Consider the following 24,317-nt stretch of genomic DNA (forward strand, 5'->3'; position numbering starts at 1 on the left):
ATTTTGTCCCACTCCTCTTTGAAGATCTTCTCCAAGTCATTAAGGTTTCGAGGCTGACGTTTGGCAGCAAGAACCTTCAGCTCCCTCCACAGATTTTCTATGGGATTAAGGTCTGGAGACTGGCTAGGCCACTCCAGGACCTTAATGTGCTTCTTCTTGAGCCACTCCTTTGTTGCCTTGGCCATGTGTTTTGGGTCATTGTCATGCTGGAATACCCATCCACGACCCATTTTCAATGCCCTGGCTGAGGGAAGGAGGTTCTCACCCAAGATTTGACGGTACATGGCCCCGTCCATCGTCCCTTTGATGCGGTGAAGTTGTCCTGTCACCTTAGCAGAAAAACAAAGCATAATGTTTCCACCTCCATGTTTGACGGTGGGGATGGTGTTCTTGGGGTCATAGGCAGCATTCCTCCTCCTCCAAACACGGCGAGTTGAGTTGATGCCTAAGAGCTCCATTTTGGTCTCATCTGACCACAACACTTTCACCCAGTTGTCCTCTGAATCATTCAGATGTTCATTGGCAAACTTCAGATGGGCATGTATGTGTGCTTTCTTGAGCAGGGGGACCTTGCAGGCGCTGCAGGATTTCAACCCTTCACGGCGTAGTGTGTTACCAATTGTTTTCTTGGTGACTATGGTCCTAGCTGACTTGAGATCATTGACAAGATCCTCCCGTGTAGTTCTGGGCTGATTCCTCACCGTTCTCATGATCATTGCAACTCCACGAGGTGAGATCTTGCATGGAGCCCCAGGCCGAGGGAGATTGACAGTTCTTTTGTGTTTCTTCCATTTGCGAATAATCGCACCAACTGTTGTCACCTTCTCACCAAGCTGCTTGGCGATGGTCTTGAAGCCCATTCCAGCCTTGTGTAGGTCTACAATCTTGTCCCTGACATCCTTGGAGAGCTCTTTGGTGTTGGCCATGGTGGAGTGTTTGGAATCTGATTGATTGATTGCTTCTGTGGACAGGTGTCTTTTATACAGGTAACAAGCTGAGATGAGGAGCACTCCCTTTAAGAGTGTGCTCCTAATCTCAGCTCGTTACCTGTATAAAAGACACCTGGGAGCCAGAAATCTTTCTGATTGAGAGGGGGTCAAATACTTATTTCCCTCATTAAAATGCAAATCAATTTATAACATTTTTGACATGCGTTTTTCTGGATTTTTTTGTTGTTAGTCTGTCTCTCACTGTTCAAATAAACCTACCATTAAAATGATAGACTGATCATTTCTTTGTCAGTGTGCAAACGTACAAAATCAGCAGGGGATCAAATACTTTTTTCCCTCATTGTATGGAATAGTTTTAAGATGGTCATTTGAAGAATCATTTAGCTATTTCATTTTGAACTCCTGTAGGTATATAAATAAATATATATATTAAAAAAACGATTTGATAAAACATTGATTTTGGCCTTACTGATATTAGCCCATAGAAACGCATTGAATAACAGATTAATACATGGAAAAACAGAAATTTGTCAGAAATCAAATCAAAAGGAACTATGTTTTGAAGTGTCTGTCCTATATCTGAGAGATAAGAAAAATCTGGAAAATAAAATAAACAATTCAGTGGAATTACCTGTATACCTTTTACGTGGGAATGCCCGGTACCGGATACCTTCAGACTAGAGGTAACCCGGTATATGTACACACAGCACAAATATACACACAGTGCAAATCTTTTTAAAGGTGACCAGGGTTACGCAATAAAGTCAGGGACTTATTTCCATTGTGGTCCCTCAAACGGAGAACACCATCGTGTTCCTGAGAGTTTCACCTTTCCATAGAGTAGAGAAGACCAATTTTCGGAATGTCACTCTGTCTGACAAGCCGGTTGTCACTAGTTACCACAGCCACAAAATATATTGACTTTGGCCATATTGTAAAAATGTATTCTCAAGCAGAGAATATACATATATATATATTTTTTTTTCTTCCCCCAGCTCAGGAGGCTCCTTGATGATGTGAGGCCTGAGGCAGGCACTTTTGCCTAATGGTAAATCCGCCAGTGGTTGTTTGACTGGGAAGTTTACCAATGTCTTCCATCCTGAAGAATAAATATTTTCTTAATAAAGAAAAATAAATTAAATACAAGAAATATGGTTGAATACAAAATAACTTTCTTGCTTGCATTTTATTTTGGTCAAATCCAACCAAAACACATTTGATAAGGAGCAAGGTGACCAGTCAAAGTAATTTTTTCTAACATAAACAAATGAAAGTGGTGATTGAACAGTGAAAGAGGCTGGACTGGGTTCAAACCCAAAACCATGCAGAACAGCAGTAAAATAACAGGTAGCCTATTAAGTTGTTGTGTGAGAGTAAGTAGTCCAAATATGAGAAAGAATGAATCGCCCTTTGATTCTTTATGCAATGAGGTTTTCTGTATAGCACAAACAGTGTCTTTGTGTCCCATTCAGACCTGGGCAGCTTCAATGGAGCCTGTGTGGGTACACCCTAACCAGACTCTAACATCCACATGGAAACTGTTGTCCACTCAGCAATATGTATTATAGTAGTACTAGATGTCAGCAATTCTCCCAAGAACCTCTTGCAAAGTAATTTTAAAAAGCATACAATGTCCATTAAAAAGAGGGTAACCAATAAGGGATATAGACTGAACATGACCCTAAAAGGAAACACATCACAAACCCATCCATACATGACAAATGTATCTGATAAGAAGAGCTATTCCAGTGTTAGCTTTGGTAGAACTTTCATTATTCTCGTACATGTCATAATGTTCACTGTAATAGAATATGGGCGTATCTTAAACTCATGACGTCATATGGAATTTCCTGTGGAGGCGGAGCTTAGCTTCAGAGGAGAATACTGCGGACTAATTTTGAAAATAAAAATAAATTCACGCGGCCTGGGGAATATGCTAAATATATATATATATATATATATATATATATATATATATATTACATACGCCAACACTTTTTTACAACTAAATAGTAGACTGCATTTTTCCCTTTCGCAATGAAGTAACTAAGTAAGGAGTGACCCGCGGGGGAGTGAATTGACCGTGACTTTTCGCAGAGGAGAAAGCTGTTACCAACAAAGCAATTGCTGCTGTGTCTACGGTGTGTAGCGGATCACGACGGGGATTTTTAAGAGCATACATTTACGTATGTTGCCTCGGAAATAAGTCACGCCGATAAGGTAAATATTTATATTTTGATAATTGTATGAATCCTGTTTTTCATCCGGTCTTGATTACTCTCCAATAAGTCTATGATTTTTCCACATGAGTGAAGGACTTTTATGATGGATATTCTTAATAAGGACAGTTCGACATTTACTGGGGGGGTGGTGGTGTCGAAAAAAACACCCCTATCTAGAGGTCTTCATGGATCCACCTGTACCCGGATACCCGGGACATGAGCGGGTCCGGATCCAGAATTATAAATATTGTCACAGGTCTGGATCGGATCTGATATGATTGTCATGGGTCTTGGGTATATATAATTTTAACTGACTTGTCTGAAAACACATTGGAATGTGACTGCCACAGAAGAGAGTGGGTAGTGATCGGTGGCTCTTTTTGAAAGGATCTTTTTGGTGAACGTCTTCACCGAATTGCATTCCCTTTGGCTCTCAGACTTGCATACTCCTACTACTGCTTTTTAGGCTCAAAAGTTTTTTTCTGCAGATAAATTACAAAATAATGTGATATTTACAGTGCGTAAAATTAATTTGCATGCCATCTAATCATTTGGCCAGGTAAAAATGTACATTGGAGATTTACATTTTTTTCATGGTTCTATGTAGATTTTTAAGCATTTGAACAAAGAGGTGTTTGGGATCCAAATGAGCCAGGTCTTCTACGCGAACGAAGCCAAATGTTTCGGATCACCGAAAAGACTCAGAACACCCATTGCTAAGAGAGAGAGAGAAAGAAATTGTACATTTAGGCTACTGCTCTTGCTTTTCAGGAAGTGGCGCATGTACAGTTGAAGTCGGAAGTTTACATACACCTTAGCCAAATACATTTACACTCAGTTTTTCACAATTCCTGACATTTAATCTGAGTAAAAATTCCCTGTTTTAGGTCAGTTAGGATCACCACTTATATTTTCAGAATGCGAAATGTCAGAATAATAGCAGAGAGAATGATTTATTTCAGCTTTTATTTCTTTCATCACATTCCCAGTGGGTCAGAAGTTTACATACACTCAATTAGTATTTGGTAGCATTGCCTTTAAATTATTTAACTTGGGTCAAACATTTCGGTAGCCTTCCACAAGCCTCCCACAATCAGTTGGGTGAATTTTGGCCCATCCCTCCTGACAGAGCTGGTGTAACTGAGTCAGGTTTGTAGGCCTCCTTGCTCGCACACACTTTTCCATTTCTGCCGACAAATTCTCTATAGGATTGAGGTCAGGGCTTTGTGATGGCCACTCCAATACCTTGATTTTGTTGTCCTTAAGCCATTTTGCCACAACTTTGGAAGTATGCTTGGGGTCATTGTCCATTTGGAAGACCCATTTGTGACCAAGCTTTAACTTCCTGACTGATGTCTTGAGATGTTGCTTCAATGTATCTACATCATTTTCCTCCTCATGATGCCATCTATTTTGTGAAGTGCACCAGTCCTTCCTGCAGCAAAGCACCCCCACAACATGTTGCTACCACCCCTGTTCTTCACGGTTGGGATGGTGTTCTTCGGCTTGGAAGCCTCCCCTTTTTTCCTCCAAACATAACGATGGTCATTATGGCCAAACAGTTCTATTTTTGTTTCATCAGACCAGAGGATATTTCGCCAAAAAGTACGATCTTTGTCCCCATGTGCTGTTGCAAACCATAGTCTGGCTTTTTTATGGCAGTTTTGGAGCACTGGCTTCTTTCCTTCTGAGTGGCTTTTCAGGTTATGTCAATATAGGACTTTTTTTACTGTGGATATAGATACTTTTGTACCTGTTTCCTCCAGCATCTTCACAAGGTCCTTTACTGTTGTTCTGGGATTGATTTGCACTTTTCGCACCAAAGTACGTTCATCTCTAGGAGACACAACGCTTCTCCTTCCTGAGGGGTATGACGGCTGCATTGTCCCATGGTGCTTATACTTGCGTACTTGTCACGTTCCTCGTATTCTCCCTCATCGGAAGATATGTCGAAATCACTCGATGACCAATACGCAGCAGGTTGACTGTTCCACATCATATTTATTTTAGATGGAAACGACAAAACAAAATAAACACGCAGAGGAGAAAGGTGACAGTTTCACAGGTGAAACGAAACACAGTGCAAAATTACAATTACCCACAAAAATCAAACACAAACACACCCCACTATATGGGACTCTCAATCAAAGGCAGATAGACAACACCTGCCTTCAACTGAGAGTCCCAACCCCAATTAACCCAACAGACATACACTCACCAAACTCCACATAGAAATACCTAACCTAGAACCTACCCCAACACTCACAACCCCACTATACCATAACCAAACATAACTGCCACGTCCTGACCAAATATAATACAAAAAAAACCTAAGTATATGGTCAGGACGTGACATTACCCCCCCCTAAAGGTGCATACACTGAATGCACAAAACCAACAGAAAAAAACAAAAACAAAAAAAAACAACACACAATTAACCTCCTAACTAAAGGGAGGGAAGGGAGGGTGGCTGCCGTCAACGACGGCACAGTGCTACACCCCCCCTCCCCAACCCACCTATATTGGAGGTGGCTCCGGTTCTGGCCTACTGTCCAACAGACCGTAGACAGACCTGTTGGGCTTAGGACAGTAGGCAGACTTCTTTGGTTCTGGTTCGTGGGCCGACTCCGTCGGTCCCAGGCTGTAAGCAGACTCCTTCGGTTCTGGGTTGTAGGCAGAATCATCACAGTCATAGTTAATCAACTTTATTTTAGAATTGTGACCAGACTCACCCGGTTCTGGGTCACAGGCAGCTCCCCTCAGTCCCGGGTCGCAAGAGGTTGTCGGATACTCTGGTCCGCACCCCGGTGTCGGATCCTCTGGGCCGCACCCCGGTGTCGGATCCTCCGACGGCCCTGACCCAGGATTCACCAGGCTGGGGAGACATGATGGATGCCTGGCCCTGGGCACAGGCACAGGACTCACCAGGCTGGGGAGACCCACTGAAGGCCTGGTCCTGGGAGGTGGCACAGGATGAACCAGGATGGGGAGACCCACTGGAGGCCTGGTCCGAGGAGGTGGCACAGGACGGACCAGGATGGGGAGACCCACTGGAGGCCTGGTCCTGGGAGGTGGCACAGGATGAACCAGGATGGGGAGACCCACTGAAGGCCTGGTCCTGGGAGGTGGCACAGGACTCACCAGGCTGGGGAGACCCACTGAAGGCCTGGTCCTGGGAGGTGGCACAGGACGGACCAGGATGGGGAGACCCACTGGAGGCCTGGTCCTGGGAGGTGGCACAGGATGAACCAGGATGGGGAGACCCACTGAAGGCCTGGTCCTGGGAGGAGGCACAGGATAAACCGGGCTGTGGGGGAGCACTGGAGTTCTGGTACGGACACTCTTTACCCACACTCCAGGCTGAATGCCCACTTTGGCCCGGCACGGGCGGAGAGCAGGCATTGGGCGAACTGGACCCTCCCAGCGCTCTGGAGACACAGTGCGCAACGCCGGCGCAGGATAACCTGGACCGAGGAGGCGCACTGGAGACCAGACGCGCTGAGCTGGCACCATCCGCCCTGGCTCGATGCCTGCACTCGCATGGCACTTGCGGGGGGCTGGTATGTAGCGCACCGGGCTTTGAACGCGCACTGGGGACACCGTGCGCTCCACAGCATAACACGGTGTCTTACCAGTACCACGCTGCTTCCGGTAAGCACGGGGAGTTGGCTTAGGTCTACCACCTGACTCCGCCAATCTCCCCGTGTGCCCCCCCCCAAAAAAATTGTGGGGCTGCCTCCCGTGTCCGTTGCGCTCCCTCTCCTCATACCAGCGCCTCTCAGCTCTCGCCGCCTCGATCTCCCACTGTGGGCGGCGATAATCGCCAGCTTGAGTCCATGGTCCTTTCCCGTCCAGGATTTCCTCCCAAGTCCATGACTCCAGATAGCTTTTCTCCTGGTGCCTCTCCTTGTGCTGCTCCTTCCTCTGCTGCTTGGTCCGTTGTTGGTGGGTAATTCTGTCACGTTCCTCGTATTCTCCCTCATCGGAAGATATGTCGAAATCACTCGATGACCAATACGCAGCAGGTTGACTGTTCCACATCATATTTATTTTAGATGGAAACGACAAAACAAAATAAACACGCAGAGGAGAAAGGTGACAGTTTCACAGGTGAAACGAAACACAGTGCAAAATTACAATTACCCACAAAAATCAAACACAAACACACCCCACTATATGGGACTCTCAATCAAAGGCAGATAGACAACACCTGCCTTCAACTGAGAGTCCCAACCCCAATTAACCCAACAGACATACACTCACCAAACTCCACATAGAAATACCTAACCTAGAACCTACCCCAACACTCACAACCCCACTATACCATAACCAAACATAACTGCCACGTCCTGACCAAATATAATACAAAAAAAACCTAAGTATATGGTCAGGACGTGACAGTACTATTGTTTGTACAGATGAACGTGGTACTTTCAGGCATTTGGAAATTGCTCCCAAGGATGAACCAGACTTGTGGAGGTCAACAATTTTTTTTCTGAGGTCTTGACTGATTTCTTTTAATTTTCCCATGATGTCAAGCAAAGAGGCACTGAGTTTGAAGGTAGGCCTTGAAATACATCACAGGTACACCTCCAATTGACTCAAATTATGTAAATTAGCCTATCAGAAGCTTCTAAAGCCATGACATCATTTTCTGGAATTTTCCAAGCTGTTTAAAGGCACAGTCAACTTAGTGTATGTAAACTTCTGACCCACTGGAATTGTGATACAGTGAATTATAAGTGAAATAATCTGTCTGTAAACAATTGTTGAAAATTGCTTGTGTCATGCACAAAGTAGATGTCCTAACCGACTTTCCAAAACTATAGTTTGTTAATAAGAAATGTGTGGAGTGGTTAATTATACAACGAGTTTTAATGATTCCAACCTAAGTGTATGTAAACCTCCGACTTCAACTGTAGCTTGTTGTTGGCCAGTCATAAGTCATCAGAGTGGCAGTAGGCTACATCTGTGTGTGGCAAAAGATAGGAGATATCTAATCAATGGAAGATGGAATTAAAATGATATTATTAAAAGTTAAAGGAGCAGCATAGGTTACAACGAACAAGAGCCAACCGGTAGGCTTCTACTTAATATTCTGAATGGAGTTGTTGTTTGTAAATGTGTACCACGAGAAAGCGCATGAGGCCTCAATTAGCCTAGCAAGCTAGCTTAACTAGCTTCTCTCAGTTTGATGCAGTCAAGACAGGTACTACGTAATCATATTGGATGATAAATAACCTAGCTATGGCAGCTATTATTCTACTATAGTGCGAGTCGGCTTGGTTGTTTGCTGTCTCTCCCTCCCTTCTCCATGTCACTTATTCACAGTAGTAGCTGAAAACACAATATTTTTGGTTATGGGAAATATAATTCACAGCGGTTTAGATGGTACAATGATTCTCTACACCAGTGGTTCCCAAACTTTTTATAGTCCCATATCCCTTCAAACATTCAACCTCCAGCTGCGTATCCCCTATAGCACCAGGGTCAGCGCATTCTCAAATGTTGTTTTTTGCCATCATTGTAAGCCTGCCACACACACACTATACGATACATTTATTAAACATAAGAATGAGTGTGAGTTTTTGTCACAACCCGGCTCGTGGGAAGTAATAAAGAGCTCTTACAGGACCAGGGCACAAATAATAATATAATAATAATCAATATGTTTGCTCTTTATTTAACCATCTTACATATAAAACCTTATTTGTTCATCGAAAATGGTGAATATCTCACCACACGTTAATGAGAAGGGTGTGCTTGAAAGGATGCTCATAACTCTGCAATGTTGGGTTGTATTGGAGAGTCTCAGTCTTAAATCATTTTCCACACACAGTCTGTACCTGTATTTAGTTTTCATGCTAGTGGGGGCCGAGAATCCACTCTCACATTGGTAAGTGGTTGCAAAGGGCATCCGTGTCTTAACAGCATGATTTGCCAAGGCAGGATACTCCGAGCGCAGCCCAATCCAGAAATCTGGCAGTGGCTTCTGATTAAATTCTATTTTCTCAGAACCGCTTGTTGCAACTTCGATGAGGCTCTCTTGTTCAGATATCGGTAAGTGGACTGGAGGCAGGGCATGAAAGGGATAACGAATCCAGTTGTTTGTGTCATCCGTTTTAGGAAGGTACCTGCGTAATTGCTTCGCTATATCACATTTGACATTGTCCGTAAGCTTGAGTTCATTTGCACACAAAAAAATCAAACCCATGTGTTGTCCTTGTTAATGCAGACAGAGAAGAGCTCCAACTTCTTAATCATAGCCTCAATTTTGTCCCGCACATTGAATATAGTTGTGGAGAGTCCCTGTAATCCTAGATTCAGATTCAGGCGAGAAAAAACATCACCCAGATAGGCCAGTCGTGTGAGAAACTCGTCATCATGCAAGCAGTCAGACAAGTGAAAAACTTTAAGCTCGTCTCAATTTAAAAAAAAATGTGTCAATACTTTGCCCCTTGATAACCAGCTCAGTTCTGTATGTTGTAAAAGCTTTACATGGTCGCTGCCCATATCATTGCATAGTGCAGAAAATACACGAGTTCAGGGGCCTTGCTTTAACAAAGTTAACAATTTTCACTGTTGTGTCCAAAATGTCTTTCAAGTTGTTGGCAGCAAGAGCCTCTCGGTGGATGCTGCAGTGTACCGAAGTGGAGTCGGGAGCAACTGCTTGCATGCGCGTTACCACTCCACTATGCCTCCCTGTCATGGCTTTGTACCATCAGTACAGATACCAACACATCTTGACCACCAAAGTCCATTTGACGTCACAAAGCTGACCAGTACTTTAAAAATATCCTCTCATGTTGTCCTGGTTTCCAGTGGTTTGCACAAGAGGATGTCTTCCTTAATTGACCCCCTATAAACATAACTGACATATACCAGGAGCTGTGCCAGGCCCGCCACATCTGTTGACTCATCCAGCTGTAACGCATAGAATTCACTGGCCTGTATGCAAGCAGTAATTGTTTCAAAACATCTCCTGCTATGTCACTGATGCGTCATGAAACAGTGTTGTTTGATGAAGTCATTGTCTGTATAGTTTTTTTCAATCAGTAAAAACAAATACATATTCACACAGCACAAAGATTTTTTAAAGTGACTGGGATTACACAATAAAGCCGGGGACTTATTTCCATTGTGGTCCCTATTTTTCTTTTCTTTTTCTTTACATAAATACACAAAACAATAACACAGATACAGACACATTATGGAGATACAGACAAAAAAAGGTTCTTCTGTTCACACATTAGCCAGCTTTTGACATTCTTTTTAAAAGTAGTTATGGTTGGTTTGGCTTTGAGTTGCTGTGGTAGTTTGTTCCACTCAACAGCGCCGGGATATAAAAATGTGTTCTTACCAGATAGATTCTTATATTTAAAACAGACAATATTAGAAGCTCTGGCTCTGGTGTTATGCTGGTGGATATCTTTAACAAATGAAAACTAGTTGGATAGGTACCTCGGGGCTGAGTCCGGGATAATTCTGTGGACCAAACCAAGTTGAATTAATGCTATCCTTTTTTTCCACAGATAGCCAGCCTAGCTGATTAAAACGCTCAACCTCCAGATGAGTATGAGGGGGAAGTTTAAGTACAATTGTTACAAGCTTGTTTTGGCTGGTCTGTAGCTTATTCTTTAGACATTTGGGGCTGCTGGTGAACCGTGATGTGCAGGCATAATCAAAGTGACACTGGACTAGCACACTTGCCAGAGTCTTTAGGGTGTCTTTAGCTATTGGAGACAGATTTTCATGCGAATATTCCAAAGATATGCCAAAAAGAAAATATATATATATATATATATATATATATATATATATATATATATATATATATATATATAGTTGTGTTTCCATCTTAAGTCTGTGCATAAATACATAGTACACATATATTTTTGAAATAAGTTCAATGGGTTTCCATCGCATTTTCAAGTCTAGGCCTACTAGTTGTTTTGTCACAAAAAAATGTTGCGTCGGTATAGCGAATGTGCTCACTCTGGTATTGGCACGTGCCCTCTAGCCAACAGCTCACAGATACATCATCATGTCACCAGAATAAGACCCTCGATATTTATTTAAAGGAACGTCATCACCATGTACTTTCACCACCCTGTGAAGTTCATCATAACACAACATATCATCGTGTGACTCCAAGTTTACTTCCATATGATGGTTATTATAGCAATATTTGAGCATAAAAGCGCTTCCACCACTATTTCTCGCATAATTAATTTTACAGACACAAAAATAGCCCACCTTGTTCAGCGTATTTAGTTTTGTCTACATTGGGGGGGGGGTCAGATTTGTACTTTACTCTCATATAAAGGTTGGATGAAAATCTGGTTAATGTCAAGCCATTTTGAGGATGCTGGAATGATATTTTGGACAAATGTGCGCATGCCTACAGGATATTTCTGATGTACCTTAATCAGATTAAAACATTGACTGGTTGTGTTTATACACATATAGAAGGTAATACATTTTAAAAGTTAAATGACAAATATTTAGGCAATATTAAAGATGCGCAAGGAATAGCCTCTCGGATTGGAGAGGACTCAGAACGCGCGTTAAGCTTTCCTGAATAACTGGGCCTGCTGGGAGCATATATGGCCACATTATTATAGGACGACTTGGGAGAATGATGATCCACAACAGACAGCGTATCTCAGTATCTGAAGTTAAAATACAGCCAGACTGGGCCTGCTACTCTGCCTTTCTAGAACTAATAAACTGTCGAGAGTAGACACACAACTGATCCAAATGGAATGATACTTTCAAATCACAGGGCTTTTGCATCATCATTCAAATGACATTTTCACTGCAGCCTAGAGTAGAAATCTGTACTCACTTGAAAACAATAATGCAATTATTCATTGCATTGTGGTGTTGTAGGCTAGTCTAGGTAGGATTATTCTATTGTCCCTAAACGAGAGCAATAGTGGGAGCTTTTTGAGCTGCGTGTCTCATATGTTTACTGTTCTTTCATGCGCAGTGACGCACCAGCCTCTCTGCTGCCTATGAGCTATTCCTATTTGTTATTGTGGATTCATATAGAAAATGTATGCAGCTTTGAATGCTTTTATGTGTGGTATCATTTGTTACCCTGTTGCGGATCTGGACAAATGATCCACCTACCACTATTGTGGTAGGATGGCAGGTAGCCTAGCGGTTAGAGCGTTAGGTGAAAAAATCTGTCTGTGCCCTTGAGCAAGGCACCTAACCCTAATTGCCCGTCTACGTCACTCTGAGTAAGAGTGTCTGCTAAATGACAATACATATAAATGTAAATATAAATGTATTGTCACTATGACTAGTGGATAGAGGGCAAGATAGAGAGTTAGACTGGTAGATTGCGGTATAGTAAAAGTTAGCACACGGAAAAGCGTAGTGCATAAGGGACCTTGATATAGGGAGAGACACATTCAAGCAGATGAGGAAATTTGGTTAAGATGGAATACATTTTTATAGTAAAACCTGCAAAAAGGGCAAATGTAAACCAGGGAAAAAACACACTGCCCAATGGAAAAAAAAACACACAACCCTCCTCAAATTTAAAAAAAAAAGTTTGACAAATTAAATGTATTTATAAAGCCCTTTTTACATCAGCCGATGTCACAAAGTGCTATACAGAAACCCAGCCTAAAACCCCAAACAGCAAGCAATGCAGATGTAGAAGACAACCCTCCCTTATTTTAGACACGCCCACCCCGGTAAATTTCTAACTGTACCTTATACAGATTTCTAGTTTTTCACAGACAGAGACAGTAGGATCTTGGCAGTCTTCGAACTTGGACCAGAATAAATATTTTGAGTGGAGAGGAGAGGGAATAATTGTTCCAGATGGATCTCAATCTGTCTTCTTTTTGAGCGATGATGGAAAGGTTGAATTTTCATAATCGCTAGTACAGATAAATATGTTTTGGGGCAAGATATTATTTTTTAAATAGTGTTCCAAACTTCATTTTATCTGACGATTTTGCTTTATTTTTCCTATTCAACAACAAACATGTAATTGTCATGTTTCCTGTAATGTTGATGTTGGACGTTTTTGTAGAATAGGTTACCTTGCTTGAGACCCTACAGTGGGCTCAACTCTAGGACCACAGGCCTATAATAGATAATATACACTATAGTTGGTCATGGTTGAGGGATGAAGAAATCAGCTCCTTGGAATCTTATACAAGTTGGTCTGTGTCAAATTGACAATAAGGATGCTATGGACTAAAGACATGCAGCTGCACCTCTCTGATTCAGAGGTTGGGTTAAATGCGGAAGACACATTTCAGTTTAAGTCATTCAGTTGTACAACTGACTAGGTATCCCCCCCTTTCCCTTTCTGTTTATGGTCATCATCACTTTAATGTTTGGTGGTGTTGATCCTTGAAAGAGAGGTTTGTGTGTGCTGAATAGATGTGTGGTTTGTGTGTGAGATTCTATTCTCCAGGGAGAATAGAGATGTACACAGCAGAAGTCGTCGCCCAGAAGAAGTCATTCATTTATTCTCTGGGATGTCTCAGGGAAGATACAATGTGTGTGTGGTTTCAATAACCTTGTAAATACGGGCGTCCGAGTCGAGCTGACTTCTCAGTGTTGCTAGAGTTTAATTAAGGGGATAGAGTTGTGGGAGGGATGGAGGGAGAGTGGAAGGAGGGATGAGGAGAAGGGGGGGTAGGGCTAATTGAGGGAGAAGAGGAGACGGGTGTGTGTGTGTGATGAGGTAGGAGACGGTAGGTCGGATACGCTATGTTGGGGAGTTACCAGCTGAATGGATGTGACCTCCAACCCCAGATAACAGCTGTTGAAGAGCTGGCTTCTCATCTGATTCACAGGAGACCCCACCCTGCCGTTCTGGGGGACCTGTCTGTCTGTCTGTCTGTCTGTCTGTCTGTCTGTCTGTCTGTCTGTCTGTCTGTCTGTCTGTCTGTCTGTCTGTCTGTCTGTCTGTCTGTCTGTCTGTCTGTCTGTCTGTCTGTCTGTCTGTCTGTCTGTCTGTCTGTCACAGACTATATGTGTTCTCCTGTCCCTCTGTGGCGGAAGTGATGAATCAGCTGTTACTCAAACACATTGTTTGTACTGAACGGGGCGATTTGTGTAGACAAAAAAGTAGTACAATGACTGCCTGTTACAACCATTATGTTACCCTGACACACAACAAGGAGTAGTATGAGCCCGTAACAAAGAGAGGCCACAGATGATCACAGTGTGTTCATCAGGTTTTGTTTGTCTGTAAATCACTGTCTGCTCTAACTAACACATCATGGAATTCCCTAAGGACTTTCCTCAACTGTGTGAGAGTGGAAAAATAAGAGCTCATAATTAGACCTCATCCTGATTATCACAAGATTATTCCAGTCTAATGGAAATCATTTTGTGCTGATGTTAGGAATAAAATGTGCAGTATTGCAATGTACAGTACCAGTCAAAAGTTTGGATACACTTACTCATTCCAGGTTTTTCTTTATTTTGACAATTTTCTACGTGGTAGAATAATAGTGAAGACAACAAACCCTGTGGTGGTCCTCATGAGAGCCAGTTTCACTATTTCATAGTGTTGATGTCTTCACTATTATTCCACAGTGAGTGGGTGTGTCCAAACGTTTGACTGGTACTGCATATGAATGAGATAAAGCAATGTAAACATTATAGTCATTGATTACTGTGTTAAGCACATAGGATTACATGTAGTCTTGAATTATAGGATCTCTATGGTCAAGCCTATATCAGATTCAGTTTCAGTCTTTCAAAAGTCTCTGTTGTCGGGGATGGAATTGTCATTCTTTAAGTTCAAATTGCTTTGGGTTTTGGTTAGACCTGCTCAGTAGTTTAAATAGAGGTTTGCCCTCCCACTCCCCTCTTCCCTCAGACTCAGAGGCACTTTGTTATTTCATGGCAACTCCACGTCCAGGACTAAAAACAGCATCAAAACCACACACAGGAATGGGGTGGTTTAGGCTGTTCAAATTGTGCCCTATTCCCTATGTAGTGCACTGCTTTTGACCGGAGCTGATAGGAGTGCCATTTGGGATGCAACCTTAGTTTAGGTGACCTCTGCAATGCTACAAGATGTTGGTGTTGAAAACGGGACAAACTCCTTATATTGTTGGTAAATAGTAGATTGGGATCATCTGAGGAGGCTGACAATGAAGAGCGTTTTTTGGGCCCAGAGTGAGGCTTTTATTAGCAACTGTGAAGACAGCCGGCAAACTGTGTTTACAAAAGAAAGTAACGAATTGGTCGTTGCAACAAACGGACATACACTACCGGTCAAAAGTCTGGACACACCTACTCATTCAAGGGTTTTTCTTTATTTTTACTATGTTCTACATTGTAGAATAATAGTGAAGACATCAAAACTATGAAATAACACATATGGAATCATGTAGTAACCCCAAAAGTGTTAAACAAATTCAAATATACTTTATATTTGAGATTCTTCAAAGTAGCCACCCTTTGCCTTGGTGACAGCTTTGCACACTCTTGACATTTTCTCAACCAGCTTCATAAGCTAGTCACCTGGAATGCATTTCAATTAACATGTGTGCCTTGTTAAACGTTATTGTGAACCCAACTGTGGTTTGTAACTACTATGATTTCCTATTGTAGCCAATTCAATTGCAGACATTTTGTTACCACATTTCAAGTTTGAATCACTTAATAATTCATAAAAAAAATTGATATCAGTAAAACACTAACTATTTGATAGGTCTACCTTTACTTGTTACTTATGTGAACTTTCATTATCCTCCCTCATGAAAATAGAAAATATCTAAAAGATACTTTGTTGGTTTTTGGTAATGGAATTTCAAGGCACAAGGCAATGTTTGTTAAACTTACAGAAGGCAGAAAAAATGATCCTAAACTAAATATAAGTGTTGATGTTAGTTGGCAGAGGTATTTATTTCAATATTATTGTGTTTTTGATGTATTTCTAATTCACTTTTAAGACTTTTTCTGGTAGATGTTGTTTAAGACCCCTTTTCCATCTGTTTAACCAGGAACCAAAGTCTTTGCTTATTCCACATTTTTGCGATGGAAAATGGTTGAACAATTTATATATGCCTTAATTTCTCAAAGAATATAGACTCTTAGCTTCATTTGACACCCAATTTGACATGCTCCTATAAACTTCACATTGGTGCTCATGGGTCCTTTTACATGGAAATGACCTTATTTCCCCAACGATCCCTGGAGAAAGTAGTGTAGTAATGACTGCTTACTGTTTTCTGCCTGCAGAGATTTCACCCTGCTGTTGGAGGCAGAAATGGAGGCCCTCTTGTTCAAGTGTTGAGCCTGCAACCTAATGCCAATTTTACAGCGTTAACCGGCCTAAAGGTGTCCACAGCTGACCCTAACAAGCTGATGACTGTAGTATTACAAGTCTGATTAGAACACTACTTTGACTTGGCTGTCAGGAGAAAGCCAAGCAGTAAGTCCTCAACCTAGAGTGAGTTGAGTTTTCACATGGGCTGTGTTCTGTAGGCCTAACACTTGTGGCATGTTAGCTTCTGTTGAACAGCTTGACTGTTTTGTACTCTGTTCATTTGTTTGTGCACTCAATGTAGACGTCACAATGCCCTTGCCCTTAGTGAAAGTATCTTTGCCCTCAAAGGCTCACGTATCACAGAACTTCTGTTATTACTGGTAATAGACAGCTTTAGTAAATGAGTCCGTAGCTCAACTGGGAGCACGGTAGTGGGCAGTTAGCAGACTTTCCTACAGCAGGCTGAGGGACCTCATTAAAGCCCTGAGCGTCTGTGTTGATCCTACTCTAACACCAAGGCTCTGAGAGCCTGATCAATCACTTCTCACTGTAAATATTGACTTGTTTTAATGGTTGTCTTTTTTGCTGTGATGTTTCTACTAGCTATCCAAGTTATTATCTACTAGCTATCCAAGTTATTATCTACTAGCTATCCAAGTTATCTACTAGCTATCCAAATGATGTACTCTTACTGGAGAGCCTTCTCTTACATGAAGTTTTGCCTCTATTACCCAATAAGGATAATGTCACGCTCGTCGTAAAGATGGGACCAAGGTGCAGCGGGAATGTGAATACTCATCTTCTTTATTAACATGAAAAACCAAAACAAACATTTAAACAAAACAACGACGAGAAAACAGTCCTGTGAGACATACAGCTACACATGGAACAACTACCCACAAAAACCCATGAAAAAACACCCCTACTAAATAGGACCTTCAATTAGAGGCAACGAGGAACAGCTGCCTCCAATTGAAGGTCAACCCAATAAACTACACATAGAAATAGAAAGACTAGAACGAACATAGAAAAGACTAACATAGAACATTGCCCAACAAACCCCGAAACACAGTAAACAAACACCCCCTGCCACATCCTGACCAAACTACAATAACAAATAACCTCTTTTACTGGTCAAGACGTAACAGATAAGCAATGTTTGGTTGTGGTATCTCTGAATCTGCTTGTTGCGGTGTTGCTGTGTTTTCCCAGACCTTAAATGATTGGGGATGGATAGATTTAAAGGAGCAGGTCAGACACAGACAATCCACATAGACAATCATGTGGCTTTACTGGCTCCCCTGGCCTCCCTTCCTCCGAAGGCTCTCTCTCCTGTAACCCTAATACATAGCTGTTAACTCTTATGGTGTTGATTACCATAGGAGTTACCATGAATCAGTCATCTCCCCTCCAGTCTCCATGCAGCTTCCACAGAGGCTGTTGGCTGTGTCTGCTACTCAGCCACTACTGAGGCTTTCTCCTCTCCACCCTAAAGCTTCTTGTGTGTACGTGTGCGTGTGCGTGTGCGCGGGAGTGCGTATATATACTAGCTTCCCTGAACTGCTACTCTCCTCTCCAGCGTCCACAGAGGCTGGCCTCCCTGCAGTTGTATCTCCACGTTATGCGCCGGCCTTAAAGGGGGATTTGGCCCATTGCCAGGCAGCACGACGGCCGGCTTCCTGTGTGATTGAGATGAGCTTCCTGTGTTCCAACAAAGGAAGGGCCAACTCAGCAAACCAACGCTTAGGGATACGACTTACTGTACTCCTGCCAGACCTGGGTTCAAATACTATATGAAATCATTTTTAATATGCTTGACTGAGCTTGCCTGGCTTAATTAACCAATAGAATAGTATTTAATTCATTTCAAGTAGTATTTGAACCCAGGTCTGACTACCACTGCTGCTGCTGCCTGTCTGAACTCCAGCTCAGAGAGCAAGCCCCCAGGCTTATAGTATTCATCTCCTCTATTTTATCTCTCAGTGCAGCTGAACTCATTAATATCATAGCTCAGCTGTTCATCGGGGGAATCTGGGGTCATGTGCAAAAGGAAATATTTTGTCTGGAAGTGATTGGTGGCCGTTAGCTAAGATTCATATTAAATGTCCCTCTCTTCCCCCTTGCCTGAATAATGCTCATAGGCCTAGTCTGTGAGACTGTTGATTATTATCTGAGTGTTAACCATGTGGGTGAGTCAGAAATAGTTAACACTGCCCTGCTATTTTCAACACAGTGACAGCTGTGTTTCACACACACACCCTATTTGAGTTTATATGATATATGATATCATGGTTGTGGTTTAAACCTGGCTCATGGGGGGGGGGGGGGGGGCTTTGACTATGTACAGAGCATAGCCTTGCTATTGAGAAAGGCCGCCATAGGCAGACTTGGCTCTCAAGAGAAGACAGGCTATGTGCACACGGCCCACAAAATGAGATGGAAATTGAGCTGCACTTCCTAACCTCCTACCAAATGTATGACCATATTAGAGACACATATTTCCCTCAGATTACACAGATCCACAAAGAATTAGAAAACAAACCCAATTTTGATAAACTCTCATATCTACTGGGTGAAATATCAACGTGTGCCATCACAGCAGCAATATTTGTGACCTGTTGCCACAAGAAAAGGGCAACCGGGGAAGAACAAACACCATTGTAAATACAACCTATATTTGTTTATTTATTTTCCCTTTTGTACTTTAACTATTTGCACATCATTACAACACTGTACATATACATAATGACATTTGAAATGTCTTTATTCTTTTGGTACTTTTGTAAGTGTAATGTTTACAGTAGAGATGTTATTGTTTATTATCTATTTCACTTCCTTTGACAATGTAAACATATGTTTCCCATGCCAATAATGCCCTTAAATTGAATTGAAATTGAATTGAAATTGAATTGAGAGAGTGAGTCATAAAGAGAGCAAGAAAGGGGAGGGAGAGAGATAAAGAGAGCAAGAACTGGGAGGGAGAGAGGGTGAGCGATGACTTATCTTGCAACTGATTAATATTTCAGCATCATTTCAGTTGAGATGTATTTCCTGTTTGTCAGGGGTCTGCGACTGTAGTAAACCAGTGTTTTTCCTTTTCCATTCTCTATTTTCACAACAGGAGAATGAAGAAAGCACAACGCAAATCTCTAGAAGCTTCCTAAATTGCACTCTATTCCCTATATAGTGCACTACTTTTGACCAGAGCGCTGGTCAAAAGTAGTGCACTATATAGGGAATAGGGTGCCATTTGGGACATAATCTCTCTGTCTCTCTGGAGCACTGTCATAGTGGAGTACTGCCAAGGTCTCTCTCTGTTTTACCCAGAAAAGCAGCGAGCTTAGCGTTTGTGATTGAAATATCACTGTTGTTGTTGCTGCTAGGATGTATTCGCTGACATGTAGATATTTCTAAAGGAAGGAAGCCTCTAAATAAATAAAGCCACTCACTCATTTGTGACGAAGACCTGCGAGTGCAATTCAATCTGAATCCGATGCTCAGCCGTTTTAACAATCTACACTAGACAGGAAGAGATTGTGTTTAACCCATCTGACTTTATACACAGGTGGTCTGCATTTTTATTTATTTAACCTTTATGTATTCAGTAAGTCCTATTGAGGTCAGAAGACCTCTTTTATAATGGAGATCGGGCCAAGAGGGCAGCTCAATAAAAAAAAAACAGGGAGAGTGGTCAGAGTGGGCTGTGTATTTTTAGAAGGAAATGGGTGGTTATCATGGGAAATTATAAGGTATGGGGTAAGGCTGGGCATTGACAGGGACCTCACGATACGAGATTATCACGATACTCAGGTGCCGATATGACAGGGGTACTCAAGAACTATTTGAGAAGGTCCGGTCACACAAATTGTTCACACCCCTCTTGTTGACAGAGATTAAATGTTGCAGTTTCGGAGAAATTTTCCTGCAATTCTATGCATTCTTTCATGTCTTGTGTGTTTATATGATATTTTGTATTTTTGGCGGGGGGGGGGGGGGGGGTGACTGCGGTCCGCGGTCCGTCAGTTGAGTATGGAGGCGATATGATATGTATGTATTACGATTCAATACTGTGATTTTATTGCTCTTCGATGTTCCAAACAAGTTGCTCACAATATGTCTGCTGCAGAGAAACAAGAGAGAGCATGACAAGCAAAACGAGTTTTGGTCAGTCTTGGAGTTTTGATGCTTGTAAAGCCAACTAGCTCAAAAACAATATTGTGATGTTGGCAAAACAATATGATATATCGTCAAAAATAATATCCCGAAATGTAACTGTATCGATTTTTTTTTTCTTCTCTCCCATCACTAGTGGGGTGGGGAGGGAGGTTGTGGTAGGAGAGAGGGGGTATGAAAGCTGGTGTCTGTCCAAATATGGCAGCTCTACTCAGCTCAGGAACATGGCTGTAAAATAAAATAGACAAACTACGATCACGTATATCCTACCAACGGGACATTAAAAACTGTATTATCTTATGTTTCACCGGGTCGTTGCTTAATGACTACATGAATAGCATACAGCTGGCGGGTTAAACCTTTTCGGCAGGATAGAACAGCAGCCTCTGGTAAGACAAGGAGTGGCGGTCTATGTATATTTGTAAACAACAGCTGGTGAACAAAATCTAAGGAAGTCTTGAGGTTTTGCTCGCCTGAGGTAAAGTATCTCATGATAAGCTGTAGACAACACTATTTACATAAGCAAACAAGAAAACGCTCATCCAGAGGTGGCACTCCTAGTGGCCGGGGACATTAATGCAGGGAAACTCAAATCCGTTTGACCTCATTTCTACCAACATGTTAAATGTGCAACCAGAGGGACAAAAATTCTGGACCACCTTTACTCCACACACAGAGACACGTACAAAGCTCTCCCTCGCCCTCCATTTCTCAAATCATTACAAGCAAAAACTAAAGCAGGAAGCACCAGCGACTTGGTCAATAAGAAAGTGGTCAGATGAAGCAGATGCTAAGCTACAGGACTGTTTTGCTAGCACAGACTGGAATATGTTCCAGGATTCTTCCGATGGCATTGAGAAGTGCACCACATCTGTCACTGGCTTCATCAATAAGTGCATCGATGACATCATCCCCACAGTGACTGTACGTACATACCCGAAGCCATGGATTACAGGCAACATCCGCACTGAGCTAAAGGCTAGAGCTGCCGATTTCATGGAGCGGGATGCCCTCCGACGAACCGTCAATACAGGATTAAGATTGAATCGTACTACACAAGGTCCGGCGCTCGTCGGATGTGGAAGGGCTTGTAAAACTATTACAGCCACGAACTGCCCAGTGACATGAGCCTACCAGACAAATTAGTTATATGCTAGCTTCGAGGCAAGTAACACTGAAGCATGCATGAGAGCATCAGCTGTTCCGAATGACTGTTTGATCATGCGCTCCGTAGCCGATGTGAGTAAGACCTTTAAACAGGCCACAGGGCCAGATGGATTACCAGGACGTGTACTCCGAGCATGCGCTCACCAACTGGCAAGGGTCTTCACTGACATTTTCAACCTGTCCCTGACTGAGTCTCCAATACCAGCATGTTTCAAGCAGACCACCATAGTCCCTGTGCCCAAGAACACTAAGGTAACCTGCCTAAATGACTACCGACCCGAAGCACTCACGTCTGTAGCCATGAAGTGCTTTGAAAGGCTGGTCATGGCTCACATCAACACCATTATCCCAGAAACCCTAGACCCACTCCAATTTGCCTACTGCCCCAACAGATCCACAGATAATGCATTCTCTATTGCACTGAACACTGCCCTTTTCCAGCTGGACAAAAGGAACACCTATGTGAGAATGTTATTCATTGGCTACAGCTCAGCATTCAACACCATAGTGCCCTCAAAGCTCATCACTAAGCTAAGGACCCTGGGACTAAGCACCTCCCTCTGCAACTGGATCCTGGACTTCCTGACGGGCCGCCCCCAGGTGGTAAGGGTAGGTAACAACACATTCGCCATGCTGATCCTCAACACGGGGACCCCTCAGGGGAGCGTGCTTAGTCCCCTCCTGTACTCCCTGTTCACTCATAACTGTATGGCCAGGCACGACTCCAACACCATCATTAAGTTTGCCGATGACACAACAGTGGTAGGCCTGATCACCGACAACAACGAGACAGCCTATAGGGAGAAGGTAAGAGACCTGGCAGTGTGTTGCCAGGACAACAACCTCTCCCTCAATGTGATCAAGACAAAGGAGATGATTGTGGACTACAGGAAAAAGAGGACCGAGCACACCCCCATTCTCATCGACGGGGCTGCAGTGGAGCAGGTTGAGAGCTTCAAGTTCCTTGGTGTCCACATCACCAACAAACTATCATGGTCCAAACACACTAAAACAGTTGTGAAGAGGGCACGACAAAGCCTATTCCACCTCAGGAGACTGAAAAGATTTGGTATGGGTCCTCAGATCCTCAAAAGTTTCTACAGCTGCACCATTGAGAGCATCCTGACTGGTTGCATCACTGCCTGGTATGGCAACTGCTCGGCATCCGACGGCAAGGTGGGGGGGTTCAGAGTGTGTGGGGGGGGGGGGTCAGGGTGCGTGTGTGGGTTCAGGGTGTGTGTGTGGGGCGGGGGGGTTCAGGGTGTGTGTGTGTGTGTGGGGGAGGGGGTTCAGGGTGTGTGGGGGGTTTCAGGGTGTGTGTCTGTGTGTGAGGGGGAGGGGGTTCAGGGTGTGTGTGTGGGGGGAGGGGGTTCAGGGTGTGTGGGGGGTTTCAGGGTGTGTGTCTGTGTGTGAGGGGGAGGGGGTTCAGGGTGTGTGTGGGGGGGAGGGGGTTCAGGGTGTGTGTTTGGGGGAGAGGGAGGGGTTCAGGGTGTGTGGGGGGTTCAGGGTGTGTGTGTATGGGGGGAGGGATTTCAGGGTGTGGGGGGGTTCAGGGTGGGTGTGTGTGGTTGTGGGGGAGGGGGTTCAGGTTGTGGGGGTTCATGGTGTGTGTGTGTGTGTGTGGGGGGGGGGGGGTTCATGGTTTGTGTGGTTGACAGTATATCCTATCACCTGGATGGTTTTAAGGAATCTGCACTGTGCTGTCTACAGACCAGTGAACTATGTCTAATTTTGGATATGGTGTAGGTTTACTGAAGATCTCAGATTTGTGTTGCCCTCCCAAAGGGGAAATACTTGAGCAATTTGGTTGTTTAGTCAAGTTACCATATTAGTCTCAGTCCCTCCCTCCAGCCCATTGGCCCCTGTGTTGAATATGTGCCCAGTGAAAGATCTGGCCAGAAGATACTAATTCTTAAGTTATGTGTACGGTTCTCATCTTCAATAAGGGGTAGGACAGTACCAGTGTGTTGGTCTACATATCGTTCTGTCCACTAGTCCCTTTCCCCCTGACAGTGGAGGACTTGAAGAGCATTCCTGTCACCAGCTGCTAAACTTCATAGAATAGAAGCAGCCCTTTTGTTTTTCTAACTTGACCCCTCGCTGGCATTCTAAAGGCATAGTTTCACACATAATGGTTCCCTGGAACTCTGTGCTGGACCAACAGAGGCTGTGGTTTTGGTTCTGTCCAGAGATCACAGATGTTTATTCTATCTGGTACAAAGGGTTTTCAGGGCCGTTTGTACAAATCGTTGTTGTGTGGAGTTCAACTACTTTGCAGAAGCTTTTAGCTAAAGCAAAAGGCTGCCTTAATCTCTTTCTCTAAGACATTTGTTTCGTCAACAACTCATCAATAACTGAATTATAGTCAGCCAGTCAGTCAGTCAGAGGCCCTAGTCCATCTGATCTAATCTGGGGGTTGAAGACAGGCTGTCTGTCCTGCTAGGCTCTATATAGAACATGATGGGACACACACACACACACACACACACACACAAGGTGCCAAGGAATGCTTCACTCAACACCATACAGTACTGACTGCCAGAA

At 43.2% G+C, this 24,317-nt stretch overlaps 1 protein-coding gene across 3 annotated transcripts in view; it reads left to right on the plus strand.

Annotated features, from left to right (window-relative positions):
- Positions 1-2,926: 2,926 nt before the first annotated feature.
- LOC106583976 (integrin beta-1) overlaps positions 2,927-24,317 on the plus strand; it is a 51,853-nt gene continuing 30,462 nt past the window's right edge. For 2 of the 3 annotated variants that reach the window (XM_045702138.2, XM_045702139.2), the window contains exon 1: positions 2,927-3,170. The gene's annotated coding sequence lies outside the window, so the exon portion shown is untranslated. The remainder of the gene's footprint in view (positions 3,171-24,317) is intronic. The other variant, XM_082965657.1, reaches the window with a different exon arrangement.

This window comes from Salmo salar, chromosome 19 (genome assembly GCF_965601325.2).
Source record: "Salmo salar chromosome 19, fSalSal1, whole genome shotgun sequence".
In the NCBI taxonomy this organism is placed as follows: Eukaryota; Metazoa; Chordata; class Actinopteri; order Salmoniformes; family Salmonidae; genus Salmo; species Salmo salar.